A 17,008-nucleotide genomic window follows, 5' to 3' on the forward strand; every position below is an offset into this window, starting at 1 on the left:
TGAAACAGGCCCTTAATGTTGTCAATATTGCGGTCATTCGCACCTAGTGCTTCGCTTCATCTTTTATAATACGGATTGCTAAGGAATGGAATCCGCTGTTGTTGTTTTGGATTAACCGACTTCAAAAAAGGAGGAGGTTGTCAATTCGGTTGTATTTTTTTAAAAGTTTGTTACCTCAGAACTCCGTCATTTATGAAAAGATTTTTTTTAATTCGTATAGGTATATGCCTTCAATTAGGTCCCATAAGCACTAATTTAGGATCTGATGATTGAATCCTAAGGAAATCGAGGGAATAACTCTTCTAATATTACAGGGACACATATGGTCATTTAATTTGTATATATTTAGTAGTAACCGTGCATTTGCTCTTGAAAATCATCATTTGTTGAAGTAGAACTGATGATGAAGACCATATTTGACCAACAGAGCTACTACACAATAACAGGGATTGTAATCATAATGAGAAGTTATTGGACGTTAATTTGATAGCCTCTTGGATTGCAAGCTACCTGTATATTAGACAACAAAGTACACAAATGTGTAGGATCATTAATAACCGGCTCTCGATATTCAACTCAAGTTACAAAATAAACAAATACGGGGTTGCACGGGGAGGTATCCTGGGGCCTTTTTTAGGGTTCCGGAGCCAAAATGGCAAAACGGAACCCTTATAGTTTCGCCATGTCTGTCTGTCTGTTTGTCTGTCCGTCCGCGGCTTTGCTCAGGGACTATCAATGCTAGAAAGCTGTAATTTTGCACGGATATATAAGTAAACTATGCCGACAAAATTGTACAATTCAAAATTTAAAATAATTTTTTTTAGGGTACCTTCCATAGACGTAAAGTGGGGGTGATTTTTTTTTCTCAGCCAACCCTATAGTGTGGGGTATCGTTGGATAGGTCTGTTAAAACCATTTTTCGATTCAGTGATTTGTTTGCGAAATATTCAACTTTAAAGTGAAAATTTTCATAAAAATCGAGCGTCCCCCCCTTCTAAAATCTAAACCGGTCGGTGGAAAAATTTGAAAAAAATCAGGATGGTAGTAAGTGTATCAAACTTTCAAGGAAAACTATAACGGCTAACTTTGCTTGAGAATTATTAGTAGTTTATGAGTAAATAGCAGCCTAAGGTATAAGATATACCTAAACTTGGAAGATTCCGTATAAAATACGAATCCTTAGAAAAATATTGCTTAATTTTTTTGTATCGGCTACGGAACCCTATTTTGGGCGTGTCCGACACGCTCTTGGCCGGTTTTATTCCTTATTTACAGAAACGATTTACGGGACTCTACAAAACATGACTGCATCGTATTTGCTGACGATACTTCATTACAAAATTAAAGGTACAGAAATAAATAATTCTGAAAATGAGATTAATAGCTTTAGAGAATGTTGTAAATTGGCTAGAATTCCATAACCTCCAAATAAATGTAGACAAAACAAAATTGATGTTAAGTATTTAAATAATATAAATCTAAGGTTCCCCACGTTAATAAAAAGTAAAGTTAGTTAATAAAGAAGGACGGAGAAGTAAATTAAATAGCACTGTCTTTCTTGGTTTGACGTTAAATACTCATTTCAATTGGAAAGATCATATAGATACAATCTGCAAGAAGCTTAATAAAATCCTGTTTGCACTATGGCGCATTAACCTTTTCGCCGCCACGTCAAATACAAAAGACCAAGAGTGCCTAAAATTTTACCTTTAAACAATTGAACGAGGCTGCTTTCGCATTGAAGGAATGGACGTAAGCATATATAAGTCGTTGGCGTCAAAAAGGTTAAACAAACGGTAGAATAAAAAACTGCTTTATTTACTTACCATGGTTATTTTATGTCAATTCTAAGATACGCACGGTATAATAATATAGGACAACTGTGTAGACGCTGATCGTGCCTCTTTGTGGAGGCTTAACTTAATTTGTTATCATTACCTTGAATCTATAGCTACGAGATAGCCATATTTGTAAAAGCCCATCCGGACCTATTTCCCTTTGTCAAAAACAAGAAAACAACAAGCATTACCAAAATTTGTTCCTTTTAAAGCGTTTTCACATTATCCGATCCGATATGGGTATCGGACGACGATACGATATCGGGGCAAATAAAATGTATGAAATATGTACTTGTCTTTCACACATCGGATCGGAGCCGTCACCGATATGTTGGCGGCACCATGGAACGCCCGTGGGCTGTCAGACGACAATGTTTGTGTAAGAAAGCGGAAAACAGGAACAGTCTTAAATTTGCTGAATGATTTAATTAGAGGAGGAAGCTCTTTATGTGACCAGTAGTTGGAGGAAGTCGAAAGGTTAGACAGACGTTTAAATGTTCGATAATAGGATGGGTAGTGGGCTACATTTAAGAAAGAAAAAGAAAGAGAGGCTAACGGGAAACTAAAGCACAAATGTTGTATTTTTTAAAGTAAACCTCAGCGGTCCCCGACACCGACGACGCTTAGATAAAAAAAATATTACTAGGTAGGTACTTATACTAAATTAACTTAGGCTAATTTTGCGAAAAATCAGCATAGTCCCCGCGGGATTGAGATAAACGAATTCTTCGCAGATGAAGTCGCGGGCAACAGTTAGGTAGTGCATAATTATTTTTTACTTTTTAGTTGGCTTTTTTGGCGGCGTTTTTTTGTCGGCGTTTTTTTTCGGGCATGTTATTTTATTTTTGCTGACTTTTTTTGTATTGGGGTTTTTTAAATTTTTTTTTTTATTATTTTTAAACTGGTATATTTTTTTAAAGTGTACTAGTGTGTTGGATATCCTAGCTGCAGCATCAGCTCATCTTGTTGCCACCATTGCATTGTATGTAGAATCAAATACTGATCGAAACGAATCCAATCACGATATATCTGCTATGGTTTTATCAAGAGTGTACATACTAGTGTTCTAGATATCCTGGCTGCAGCATCAGGCCGAGAATTCCATAATCTTGCATAGTTATATAGCATACATGGGTGTTTCAAATTTTAGGTCCCAAATATGTTTGAAAGTAAAGTATATAACCATTATGCGTCTAAGATTCCTACCGCAGCGAACAAAAGAGCCGATGATCTAGAAACGGCTGAACCGATTTTGATAATACATGTCTAAGAACCAACGCTAGAAAACTTGCTTTCAAATAAAAAATTGCATTCAAATCGGTCCACCCGTTTAAGAGCTACGGTGCCACAGACACACAGACACACATAGCGGTCAAACTTATGACACCACTCTTTTTGCGTCGGGGGTTAAAAAAAGCTGGCGTGTACACAAAACCGTAACTCTATTAGTCACCCATCTGAACTTTACTACTTGCAATGTTTTCATAGAGCTTTTTAAGTGGGATATAACTAACAATTTGCTGCGGAACCCTTGTATAAATAACTATCAACACGTTTCCCGAGGGATCACGTCAAGATGGAACTCTGCCCGACTGTTGTAGACGCGATATTCTTTTTTACTTTGCTTAGGAAATATTAGATGTTTTATAATTTTAATGGAAAAAGAAAGAAAGAAGAAACGTTAGTTGCTAATAACAAACAAACAGAAAAAAATATCATCATCATCATCTCGCTCTATAAACGTTCCTCGGCTGAGCACAGATCTTCTCTCAGAATGAGAGAATGAGAGGGCTTAGGCTGTAGTTCCCACGCTGGCCCAATTTGGATTGGGAACTTCACACACACCATTGAATTTCTCCTCAGTTTTGTGCAGGTTTCCTCACGATGTTTTCATTCACCGTAAAGCTCACATGAATAAATAAACAAATAAAAAATAATATTACTTGTCGATAATTTACCATCCTCATTCCATAGGTATGGTAGAGCGATTTTACAGAACTATTAAAGCATACCATCATCTCATTATGTCTTAACCACTCGAGTGTTACATAGATACAGTACATATAGCCCGCTTCAATTTACTGCTTGTAAATAGAAGGAATCCAAATATTTGTATAACAGTTCCCAATTTGGAGTAAATTGCTATTCGACCAAATGTTCACAAAGCTCTAACGTGTTGTGGATGTCAGGGTTGCTATACAGGATGATTTCGGGGTCGTGGATCATCAAAGGATCACAATAATGATAGGACTAAAAGTATCATATTATGCCTTAGTTTTATTTATACAGCAACAAAAAAAACACAAACTGGAATAAATAAATAAATATCATGGGACGTTTTTGACGCCAATTATTATTGACCTAGTCCCAACTAAGCAAAGCTTGTACTATGGGTACTAGGCAACAGATACATATATAGATAAATACTTAAACATACACATAAATTCTAATGTTTTTCATTCTGGACTATGGAACAACCCGTAACCGACCGGACTGTCGTAATTTGGCGGTAAATAAAACTCTTTCATTTTTTTAAATTAATTGATGCTACTTAAAAATCTGTTTTTTTTTCTGTTAATTAGAAAGGTTATTCCCATTGATACAAAAAGTTCCAAGCGTTTCTAAATTTTTCATCCATTTCCTATTGTCTACTAACTCACACCAACCATTTTTCATCACTTTATCATGTAATTTAATAGCTTGTAATTTTTCCTTTTTTGTGCAAGATATTTAGAATTAACCGGGAAAAAGTAAAAAACGAAAATATCATTACTGTCCAAGCCGGACAATAAAACCACGATATTAGGGTAAACTTGTATGTATTGAATTGAAGTATTACAAAATCGTTATTATATTTAATTAGAGCGGCGTGAGCCAGCTTTGAATGGTGTCTTGTGGCTGACTGCCGGCGACGCGGTGCGGCGCTGCTCTCGCGCTGGGTCCCCTCCCGCGCGCCCCTCTGTCATAGAGTAAATATGCAGCAGCGCGTACATACTCCCGGCGTTGAAAGCCTGGCTTTCAAGTTAAGCAGTTTTGCTTTCTTCGACTCCGTCCGTTGTTGGAATTATACACATTTTATTGATGGCTCTTCGAATGATGCCTCGATTGGTTAGGACATCAGCGACTCTGCTTACACCGTCAGGTCCAGGATACAAGCAGCTGATGCGGGCAAGACGCCATTGGAGTGGAGGAAGTTGGTCTTCTTTTAGAATTACAAGGTCCCCAACACGGAGTTCCTGCTGACGAATCTTCCACTTTGTGCGCTGCTGAAGCTCTGCTATGAACTCTCGACGCCATCTTTCCCAAAAATGTTGTCGTAACTTTTCTATGCGTTCATATCTATTGGGGTACTTGGTTGTGATGGGCAGGGACGGCACTGACACTAGAGGCCGCCCTATCAAGAAGTGGCCTGGAGTTAAAGGAGTAGGGTCAGTAGGATCAGACGAGAGAGGAGTGAGTGGACGAGAATTTAAGATGGCTTCAACTTGCGTGAACAGTGTTGCCAGCTCCTCAAACGTTAGAGACGCATTACCAGCGATACGACGAAGATGATACTTGGCCGATTTAACCCCAGCCTCCCATATGCCGCCAAAATGAGGTGAATACGCGGGACTAAATTTAAATTGAATTCCTTCACAATTTGCAAATTCACTTACAGACTGACGACTGGATCTTAGTAATCTACTTAATTCATTATTTGCGCCCTTGAAATTACAACCGTTGTCACTGAATATTACAGCAGGTTTGCCCCTGCGTGATACGAAACGACGTAAAGATAGTATAAATGCATCTGTACTTAGATCGCTGACAAGCTCGAGATGAACTGCCTTGGAAATGAGACACACAAATAGACATAGATAGCATTTGGATGTACGGCTACCTCTTCCCTTCTTGCTAGCAATCATAAACGGCCCTGCCATGTCAACCCCACACGAGTAGAAAGCGTAAGAGGCATTACTTCTTTCAGCGGGCAAATTACCCATTATAGGCTGAATAGTTTTTCCGCGTAATCGTGTACATATTGTGCACTTCTTAATTGTACTACGAGCCAGATTTCTACCTCCTATAGGCCAAAACCGTTCTCTAACAGACGCAAGAGTAAGCTGAGGGCCTGCATGAAATAGGCGTAGATGTTCATGCCTCATAATCAGTTTAGTAAAATTATGGTTAGCATCCAAAATTATAGGATGTTTTTTATTATAATCAAATTCGGAATTTACGAGTCGACCTGAGACTCTGAGAATGCCCAACGAATCTGTAAATGGAGTTAGAGACAGTAACTTGGATTTGTGTTGTGACGGGTCACGAAAAGATTCCGATTGGGATATTTTTATAAGAATATTTTGAGCTTTATCCAACTCTACAACGTCCAATGGTCCAGTTGCCTTTACGTTTTTATTACGACAATTGTTTAGGAAACGCAGAACATATCCATAGACTCGTATAAGTTTATTTAAATTAGAATATTTATCAAATTTGACAACAGTATTATTAGTAGATTCGACATGCACATGACATTGAACGTTAGTAGGTTGTTTCATTTCAGGTAGATCATTGTATACTTGAGTTTGTTTTTGTTTAGGCCAAGATGATGAGTCTAACTTGAGGAACGACGGTCCTTCCCACCAGATAGGACTTGAATGTAAACTTTTTGGGTCAACGCCTCTAGATGCCATATCTGCGGGATTTTGATCAGTAGGAACGTGGTTAAAAGTATAGCCTGACGTTAGCTCATTGATTTCATTTACACGATTACAAACGAATGCTTTCATTTCTCTAGGCGGAGTTTTGAGCCACCCCAAAACTACAGTTGAATCTGTCCAAATGTATTTGTTTCGAATATTACACCGTAATGATTGGCAAACTTTTTCACATAAGCGTGCACCTAATAGCGCGCCACATAGCTCTAAACGCGGGATAGTAGTTGGGCTTATGGGTGCTACCCGTGCCTTGGCGCATAGTAAGTTAACAGCAATTACATTTTCATTCGTTTCGGACCTTAAATACACACAGGCTGCATAGGCTTGCTGTGAGGCATCAACAAAACAATGTAGATCAATAAAAACATAGTTTTCAGATAACACGCATCTAGGTACCTTAATTTCTGACAAGAATGAAAACTCTTTGAGAAGCTTTGACCACCTCTTGACAAAATCGTTCGGGACAGGTTCATCCCAGTCAAGCTTGGCACACCATAACTTTTGAAGCAATATTTTAGCCACTATCACACAAGGACATAACAATCCAAGTGGATCGAAGATTTTACACGTCATGGAAATAATTGACCTTTTTGTACATAAATTAGTGGGTTCTAAATCCCTCGAAAATTGTAGAGTGTCTGATTTAGGAGAATAGTTAAGCCCTAAGACGCTAGATTCTTTGCTTAGATCAATGGATGCTGCCTCATCAATATCACCTACAAATAACTGAGGACAGTTGGTGCGCATTTTCCGCAGCGGGAAACAAGCTGACTCTAACACTTGCACGACCCCTTCCGCAATATGCTTTAAGTCACTAATAGTGTCGGCACCTGTATTTAGGTCGTCGATATAAAAATCGTTTTTAATGACATTAGCTATGACACTATTGGGACACTCGATCGCTAGCTGCAGAAGACATCGGGTGCTCAAAAATGGCGCTGAAGCGGTACCGTAAGTCACTGTTTTTAATTGTAAAACATCTATAGGCTTATCCTTTTCATCGCGCCATAAAATTAACTGCAGATGGCGCTGATCTGGGTGTATTTCTATTTGGCGGTACATTTTTTCGATGTCTGCAATCAAAACAAATTTGTACTGGCGAAAACGTAATAACAGTGACATAAGGTCGCTTTGCACTATGGGACCAATTCTTTGTATATCATTTAATGATTTTTGCGAGGAAGTTTTGCAAGATGCATTAAAAACTACTCGGAGTTTAGTTGTTTCACTTTTTTCTTTAATCACAGCGTGATGCGGCATGAAATAACCGAATTTTGGTCGTTCAATTTTAGTCAGGTGCCCCATATCGGCGTACTCTTTTAAAAACTCACGATACTTTTGTTTAAGATTAGGATGCCTACTAAATTTCTTTTCCATATTTTCAAAGCATTTTTTAGCTATGTAGTAACTCTCCCCAAGCGCCTCTTCGGGTACTTCCTTCAAAGGTACGCTAACTGAAAACCGACCAGAAGGCAAGCGATTAAAATTTTCTTTGAAGTGTTGTTCACACAGTTGCTCTTCTGGTGAATATGTTTTGGAAGGGGGCAATTCGTCAATTGCCCAAAATTTCTCCAAAGAGTCACGGATTTCTTGTGTAAAATTACAGTAAACCTCGGGTGTTGGTGTCGGCTGACAATTAGATATAGGGCCGGCAACCAACCACCCCAGTTCTGAGCTCTGCAGTATAGGTTTATTTGCGCCTAATCTTACAATATTACATTTAATTATTTCCCAATAGACGTTTGCCCCCAGAAGAATGTCAACTTCAGAAGGAGAACAGAACGTAGGGTCGGCTAGTTTGATATCTGTAGATATGTTCAACTCGTTAATATTAATTGGAGCATTTGGCAACATACCCGTAATTTTTGGAATAATTAGACAATTAACTTCGGTATTATAGGTGTTCACTCGAGACGCTATATTTATAGAGCAGCTCTCTGTTATGTTACTTGCAATATTATTTATACCGCAAATATTAATAGGATTAATTGCGGTACCAATAATCCCCAGTCTCCTCTTCAAATTTTTTGTTATGAATGATGACTGACTACCGGAGTCTAGAAGTGCACGAGCAGTATACACTTTGTTTTGATAAATTACATTCACTAAAGCCGTGCATAATAGGACCTGATTGGCACAGGTTACCGATAGTGTCACCGGTGCAGCTGAACTGGATGGCTGAGGAGCCTCCGTGTCTACCATTTGTTTGTGCAACAATGTGTTGTGTTTTTTCTTGCAAACACGGCAACAACCTCTTAATTGGCAGTGGAACGAACTGTGACCTTTACGGAAACAATTTTTACATAATTGCAATTTAGATATCTCATTAATCCTATCATCTACATTAATTTCTTGAAATTTTGAGCATTCATATAAGCGATGACTTTGGCTACAAAAATCACAAATAATTGGTTTTTTATCAACAGAAACCATAAAACTTTTATATTGGTTGTTATTGACAAACTTTGGTTTGTGTTCCCGGGGCACAAATTTGTGGTCACTCTTGTCCGGTTGATTGCAATAAGAAGTTTCTAATACATCAGCACGACTGCGCAAGAAAGAATAAAATTCCTCCAAAGTAGGCAACGACTTTAGGTTGCTTTTGTACTCTTCCCACTTTCTACTCGTGTTTGTGTCTAATTTAGAGGACACCATGAAAATAATCAGGGCATCCCATTTGTCAGTCGGCTGATCGAGACTTTCAAGGGCTCGCAAATGCTTGGCAAAATGGTCAACAACAAATCGTAACGCTTTGAACGATTCCTTTGTTATAGAGTCAAAAGAAAAGAGAGCTTTCAAGTGATTATTAATCAATATGTTTTTATTGTTGTATCGGTCGCATAGAAGTTCCCATGCGACTTTATAATTGTTTGCACTAAACTCAATGGATTTTATAACTACACTTGCATTGCCCTCTAGTGAGGAGCGTAGGTAGTGGAACTTATTTATGTTCGGAATGTCACTGTTGCCATTTATCATTGACTCGAAACTGTCACGAAACTCGATCCATTTTAAATAGTTGCCATCAAACGTTGGCAGTTTAATAGTTGGAAGTTTTATTGTGTTGCATGAATTTGACTGACAGCTTGTCACTGAAGCACGATCGTCCTGGATTTCCGGTGTTTTATTTGATTGTACTGATTCTAATATGTCCTGCCCAATTGCAATAAAAGAAAGAAATTTGTTTTCAATTTCGTCCCTTTCCTTTATTTGCTCATCGGGATCAATATGCAATAAATCAATTTTGTTTTGCAGTTCGTCAAATTCATTCAACAAAGGCTGCAATTTATTAATTTTCAGTTCGAGTTGTTTATACTCAGCCGATGATATATTTTCAGATTCAGTTTTCTGCAAATTACTTAGATAATCACCGCATTTAGTCAACCGGCCCTTAATAATGCCGCGTTGTTTAATATATTTTGACAGTTCAGCCTCATCTTCGGGCTTGGCAGCGGCCATAGTTAATATTAGGCTTGCAAATATTTAGGCACAAATAATGAATTAAATAATAAAATTCAAACCCGTACAATGCGGTGAGAAGATACCAGATTCAGCCGTCCGTCGCGCGCCTGCCGAGCACGCAGCATCCGCCAACAAGCTGTGCCGCGCGAAGGCCGAGCTGCGTCGCGCGAAGGCCGAGCTGTGCCGCGATCCCCAGCCGAGATGAGCTGCGTCCAATTGTGTAACACACAACCGTTTATACGCTGAAATTGTTAGTAACAAGCTCTCAAACCCGCTATCGCACTAATAGGTAGGTAGGTATTTACGATCGAAATAATTAGTTCGAAACGGAAGGTTAATTATTAGTAAGTGATTTTAGGTTTCGCTATAGTAACTGTAATAATACTCAGATGAGCTGTTTGTATTAGTATTTAGGCGTTATAAAACAAAATGGCACGAAAGAACAAACGAATAAAACGTAGGTATAAATACCAAACTAACTTAGTATCTAAATCGAAACAAACATGTAGCGACAGCTTTGCTTTCGTGTTAGGTGTATAAAACCGTGCGTAAAATAACGTAGAATATTTTAATATGTTTGTTAGAATGTACCGTTACCGTTAGGCGAGAATTTGGTTAGTTCAATTGTTTTACTTCACAGAATTTCACAGAAACGATTAGGTAAAGGTAAAACATACACGCGTGCAGAGCAAATAGACTTGTCTTGTTTAAGCTAGATTAGGTAATTGCGTACCCAACGCTTGAAGATGCAAGTAAGCCGTCACACAAAATTAAATGCAACTCAAATTCTCGGAAATGGATAGAGGTTATAGGTATAGAACTTACGATTTTAGAAATAGGAAAATAGGCACACTTCCCTCGGGTTAGACCTCCAGCCAGACAAACCGTAAGCTTAGACGCAAGTCCTCTGCAGGCCCCAGAAGCAGCAAGATCTTCGTAGTAGGTATTTCAATTATTTTCACGTATTTCACTATGAAGCGATGGCCGCCATTTTTCGTTGAACAATTCCGCTTGAATATAGTTTTTCAGTTGAAATCTTCGTCACGGTCGCCAATATTGTCCAAGCCGGACAATAAAACCACGATATTAGGGTAAACTTGTATGTATTGAATTGAAGTATTACAAAATCGTTATTATATTTAATTAGAGCGGCGTGAGCCAGCTTTGAATGGTGTCTTGTGGCTGACTGCCGGCGACGCGGCGCGGCGCTGCTCTCGCGCTGGGTCCCCTCCCGCGCGCCCCTCTGTCATAGAGTAAATATGCAGCAGCGCGTACAATTACCTTGGCGCGCCCATTTGTCATTTTCTGACCAAAACAACTCAAAAAGAACAAGTTTCCCATCTAACACAATATTTTAGACTATCGCGGTCATTACTAATTTTACGATTTAAATTCGGGTTTTGTACCGCGTGCCAACAAAACCCGAAAAACAATGCAATGCAATGCGCAATTTTATTTTCCAGTCGTCTCGTGATCATGGCGCATGCAGCTGTGCCGAAATATTGAGCTTCTCTAAAGTCAAGGTACGCGAAACAAATCCGAATTTAAATCATAAAATAAGTTTTCCCTGTCTTATATAAAAAAAGTTGTAGATTGAAATCAAGTATTTTATTGAGTTGAACCGTTAGATAAAAATTAAATTAAATTAAATATCACGGGACATCCCGTTCATCCCAAGTTAAGCTCTCATTCCTTTGGAGCCTGACTAAGCAACACGTATCATGTCCTCACTTTTTCGATTACATATCCGCTGGCCTGGGAGGCTACTACGAAATTCGAAAATCAAAGTTGGTATCGTACCGTCCCTCTCACTCTCGTATTAAATAAATATAAGCGGCAACGGGACAGCTAGATATCAAGTTCGAGTTGCACTTCGTAAGTGCAACACTGACAAGCGTCAGTAACACTTCCAACGCCTCAGGGAAAGAAGCCGATTCGTTTCGAAACTGAAAGATGAAGATAAATGTATCATTCCCCTGACTTTGAAGCGCCACGTCTCACATTCATAACTAAGCGAAATTTTTGTGAAAATTTTGAGACAAACGAGAAAAGCTCAAACGACAGAGAAAATTTTACTAATTCCGAAAGTGTTTAAAACTCACTGTCTTAAAAAAATGTCGCTTAGTCAATTTCTCGTTTCAACAGTCGATAATGTTATCACCAGGTCATTATGCTATCTCCTTTTTGGCGTGTCTCTGGTTCGATGATCATCCCACAAGTAAATAAAACCCTGAGTTTATCTCTCCGGTTTATCTCTACGATTTTTCTTAATAACTTTCGTAACAAGACGGACAAATCCATAGAATATTTTGGGGACACATCTGAAGACCCTGTTTTACAGCTCGGAATCATGGACTGCGTCTATCTCCCAAATTTTGTTGAAATCGGAAAGAAATGCAAAAAAACAAAACTTAAACTTCTTGACAGCGAAATTTAATAAAAACTGACAAAATAAACTGGAAAGGAGTTAATTAACCCATTTGTCTACCAAATAAATTGAGGCGCTGGGTAAATTGGAACACTAAATTGAAGTCTAGACTTGAGTGGCTAATTAATTTGTACCTTTTTTGGCAGAAATTAATTTATTAACCTAAATTGATCCTATTTCAGGTTTTACAAGGAAACAAAAAATACGTATCTTCGTAAACAAAGAAATACTCGTAAAGCCCAAACGATTGGCGTATCGTGAAAATATAAGTATTATAGAATTTAGAATCAGTAGCCCAACATCATGGGGTGGGCACGGCCCACCCGCTCCCTCTATATACGCGTATGGCCAAAATACCTACAGTTAGTTATTTATTAAGAGCTGAAAGGGCTGGCTGCGGCAATGGTACGGAACCACAGTGTTAATTATCAGCTGCAGCCAAAATCCAAAAACAAAACGGCCTTCTAGTAGTGATTCTGGGGATAAGTCTGCCTTTGTACATTTTAGATATTATCAATTGAACCGCAGGGGCAGATATTTGTACGAATGTTTGTTCTCGGGTCTTGGAGGTTTAATATGTATTCAAGTATGTATTTATCTATACTTATATAAGAATGTTTATCCGTTGTCTAGTATCCATAGTACAAGCTGTCAAGTGTCCCATGATATTTTTCTCAAAATTGTCCCTAAAAGTCTACGTTATTCCTTACATATCAGAAGGCCAGAAGGTCGTTTATAGCCAACTCAAATGTTTGCTATCAGTTATTTTGTTGGAACTCCTGACTTTTTTTATTGGATCTGAAACAGCTTGTGGTGTTTTCAGTGGAAAAATACACCTGCTGTTATTTAATGAAAAAGGCGGGAAAGCATGAAAAAAAATATTGGAATAAAATTAAATGTCATAATATATTTTGCTGAGAAAAGGTCTATTCTAATTTAGTTTTTTTCCTTCACCATTTTAGAGAAAAGCTTTATATTAGTCTCAACTGGAATAGCAATTACTGGCCTCGTATTAGATAAACGGTTTTAGTTTAATCTCATACTCAGCCATCAATTGCCTACTTCCAGGCCACGACAATAATCTGCTATAATTTAAGTCTCAATTCTGAGCAAACTGCGTTCTGTTTTTTAGTTATTTAATTAACACCTTGTATATCACACTGACATAGTAGGTAATATCAACGGAAAGTCGCCTACTGCTGGCCAAAGGCCCCAGAAAGCTCTAAAACAATTGGTTCCGCGCTAAAAAATTCAAATAAGCTGTATACCTTGTGATAAAGAGCGAAACCCTTAGGGTGTAAGAGTATAACTCTAGCGGGTCTATTTATAATCCGTACCGTACATACTTTATCAATTAATTAATTATATACGGCTTTTAAGCCTTATTGTGAACGAAGCCCATAATCCACGCCATTGTGCTAAGCCCCAGTAGTTTGTAGTTGAAGGATTTACATATTTAATGTTTATTTCTGGAATGAATACAGCGTTAAAGGGATCGTTTGTTGGCATATCCTTAAAGCTTTAGTAAGCGAGTTGTTTATAGTCGCTAGCGTCTAGAGATCAAGCGGATAGTTGTAATTTAACGAGTATAACCATGGCACTATTATAATTGATTCTACCTACAACTGTTGAATAAAATGTACGGAGGATAATAACTTCGCTACACGCCGATAGATGGCGGTGTACGTCTTTTGTGTTATGTTAAAAACATAAGGGCTAATTTGAATTTCAGATTAGAGTTAAACTGATAATTACAGTCAGTACTCAAGAGCTGTGCAGTACGTAAAGAAATGGGAAAACTGAACGCTGCTATCCGAACGAAGTAAGTCTTCATGAATGGTCAGGTCCATACGTCGCACTCCAGCGGGCATTTTGGGGCCTGTCATTTGGTAAGGTTCACAAATCAATTTTCGAGTTGTCATAATAAAGTATTTGTACTTGGTATTTGGTACTTAGTATTTTTAATGTGCAATTCCAAATACCTTAGAAACGAAGGCTGTACGTTAGTTAGGTATCTATTTTTTTATATCCATTCAACTTTGAATAAAAATAAGATTGAAGTAAAGGAAAAGTATGTAAACTCAATTGAGTATATTATGCGAATATATTAAGTATTCATATTTATTACAATTTTACCAATAAAAATAGATAACTAACTAACGTACAGCCTTCGTTCCTAAGGTATTTGGAATTGCACATTACAAATACTAGGTACCAAATACCAAGTACATATACTTTATTATGACAACTCGAAAATTGATTTGTGAACCAAATGACAAAAAATTCCCGCTGGAGTGCGACTTATGGGGTCAAATGAAGATACCAATTCTCATCCGACGACGTTGCCAAAGGTGGTTTTAACGAAATGAGTGAAGATCTACCTTTTTCTTTTGGTGCCACAACGGTGCCCACTTACCTGCAAGAAAAAAGGAAATTAGTAAAAAAAAACATTAACGTATTGACGTTCTGAAGGCACTTGTCTCACCGCCAGCGAGGAAACGATTGGCTATCGACTATTTTCTCGCTCAAGAAACGAACAAAAGATATAAGATCCTGTGTGAGTAAAAGAGACACATATATTAATAGTTGATCGCTGGCTGTTCACACTGTCGGCGAGAACTCGCTCTTACATCTTTTGTCGCAGCGACAAGAGCTATAAAACTCGCTGAGCTATAGATACTCGCTCAGCGATGTCAGCTTGGCGGCCGCCCCGCACGAGCGAGTCGAGTGGAGCGAGTAATCGCCCGTCGCACGCGAACACTCGCTTACAGCCGAGCGACAAAACTACACTCGCTTCTCGCTGCTCGCCCACTCGTTTCTAGTTACTCGCTCTACTCGCTTCTCGCTCATCGTCGGCGGTGGGACAAGTGCCGAAAGGAGGGGGCCCGTGGTGTGACGCCGTGCTAAAAAGTGTGTCGCACGGGGACGTCAAGCAGAATTTAACTAGCGATAATTAATTCAAGATGTTTTGTTTAATGAGGGTTTTCACAGAGGCGAAATATCGCTAGATGGCGTTAGTGTCGAGAGGTTCGTTTGACGTTTGACGTTTGCTCGTGATTGGTTAAATAATTAAATGAGCCGCAAGCAAATGTCAAACGGACCTCACGATTATGATTGTTTTTTTGGTGTCTTTTTGTATTTTTTATTTCAACTCCAAATTTGTTACTTTTACGGGTATCCGGGGAAACCATATCGAAAATACAAACTGAGTCATGGATGCACAGAAAAACCAGAAAAAGAGACCAGCACTGGGAATGCAAAAAGTCTCCAAAAAACCAATCATAATTTGATTGCTTAGTAGCGACATCTCATGTCTGGGTGAGCGGTTAGTTCCGAAAGAGTGTGACGTCTGTCGACGAAACATAGATGTCGCTAGTGCTCCTGCTTAAGTAGCATATTAGAAATAAGCAACCTGAGATATGTATGCATAGAAAAATTCGTGTCGAGATTCCTGTCCAGCAGTGGTGTAGTGTAGTGGTGCACGGATTGCTGAGGACCTGGGTGCTGGTCTCTTTTTCTGGTTTTTCTGTGCATCCATGTCTCAGTTTGTATTCTCGATATAGACCATGATACTAACGCCTTAAGTAGTGGGTTGTTCAGTGGTGGCAGGTGGTTACTTTTTGTTTTAGATTGGTTGTGGCTGGTAGTCTACCGAACAAGGACAGCTCTACCGTACTCGACCTGAAGTCGACTAGCAGTGTCGTACCCAACCTCGACATTGGCGGAACCATCGCATCGTTCGATGGGGCCATTATAACCCCAAAAATTGAATTGAATTAAGTGATACTAGCGCCATCTAGCGATATTGCGCCTCTCTGAAAACAATCATTGAAAAGGAAAAAATATATGTCCAATATTTTTTGATAATCAAACTGATGGTCAGTAATTAGACTCTTTAGGTCTAAAGCCTATTTGATTTCGGATGCAAATACTAGCATCGGCCGGACACTAAAATGTTTTAATGTAAAAATCATCATCATCATCCCAGCCTATATACGTCCCACTGCTGGGCACAGGCCTCCTCTCAGAACAAGAGGGCTTGGGCCCAGTGCGGATTGGGAACTTCGCACGCACCATTGAATCGCTTCGCAGGTTTGTGCAGGTTTCCTCACGATGTTTTCCTTCACCGCAAAGCTCGTGGTAAATTTCAAATGTAATTCCGCACATGAATTTCGAAAAACTCAGAGGTGCGAGCCGGGGTTCGAACCCACGACCCTCTGCTTGAGAGGCGATAGGTCAAACCACTAGGCCACCACGGCTTAATGTAAAAATACTATTCGGTATTGTTATAATGATAAAAATACACCCGTAAACGAGGTTAGCATCCGTAGCTCGGGTTGGGCTCTTCATTCACTTAATATTCAGAGTTCGTTTTGAATTCCTCGTTTTGTCTGCCAACTCCAGATGCCTAACAGCTATAGACAAGGAGCTGAGACCTTATTGTAGTTGTCTTTCATGAAATCACAAACGTTTTCACCACCTTCTTTCTGTCACACGGTATAAGACGAGAGGAGGAGATAGTGGATGCGATCGCAAACGCCAGCACGTTGGACAGTTATGTTCTGTAATAGTAGTACAAC

General features: G+C 38.9%; 1 protein-coding gene across 1 annotated transcript in view; it reads left to right on the forward strand.

Annotated features, from left to right (window-relative positions):
• LOC141439353 (major royal jelly protein 7-like) overlaps positions 1-17,008 on the forward strand; it is a 223,797-nt gene that overhangs the window by 20,691 nt on the left and 186,098 nt on the right. The window lies entirely within an intron of this gene.

Source organism: Choristoneura fumiferana, chromosome 20 (genome assembly GCF_025370935.1).
Source record: "Choristoneura fumiferana chromosome 20, NRCan_CFum_1, whole genome shotgun sequence".
Lineage (NCBI taxonomy): Eukaryota > Metazoa > Arthropoda > Insecta > Lepidoptera > Tortricidae > Choristoneura > Choristoneura fumiferana.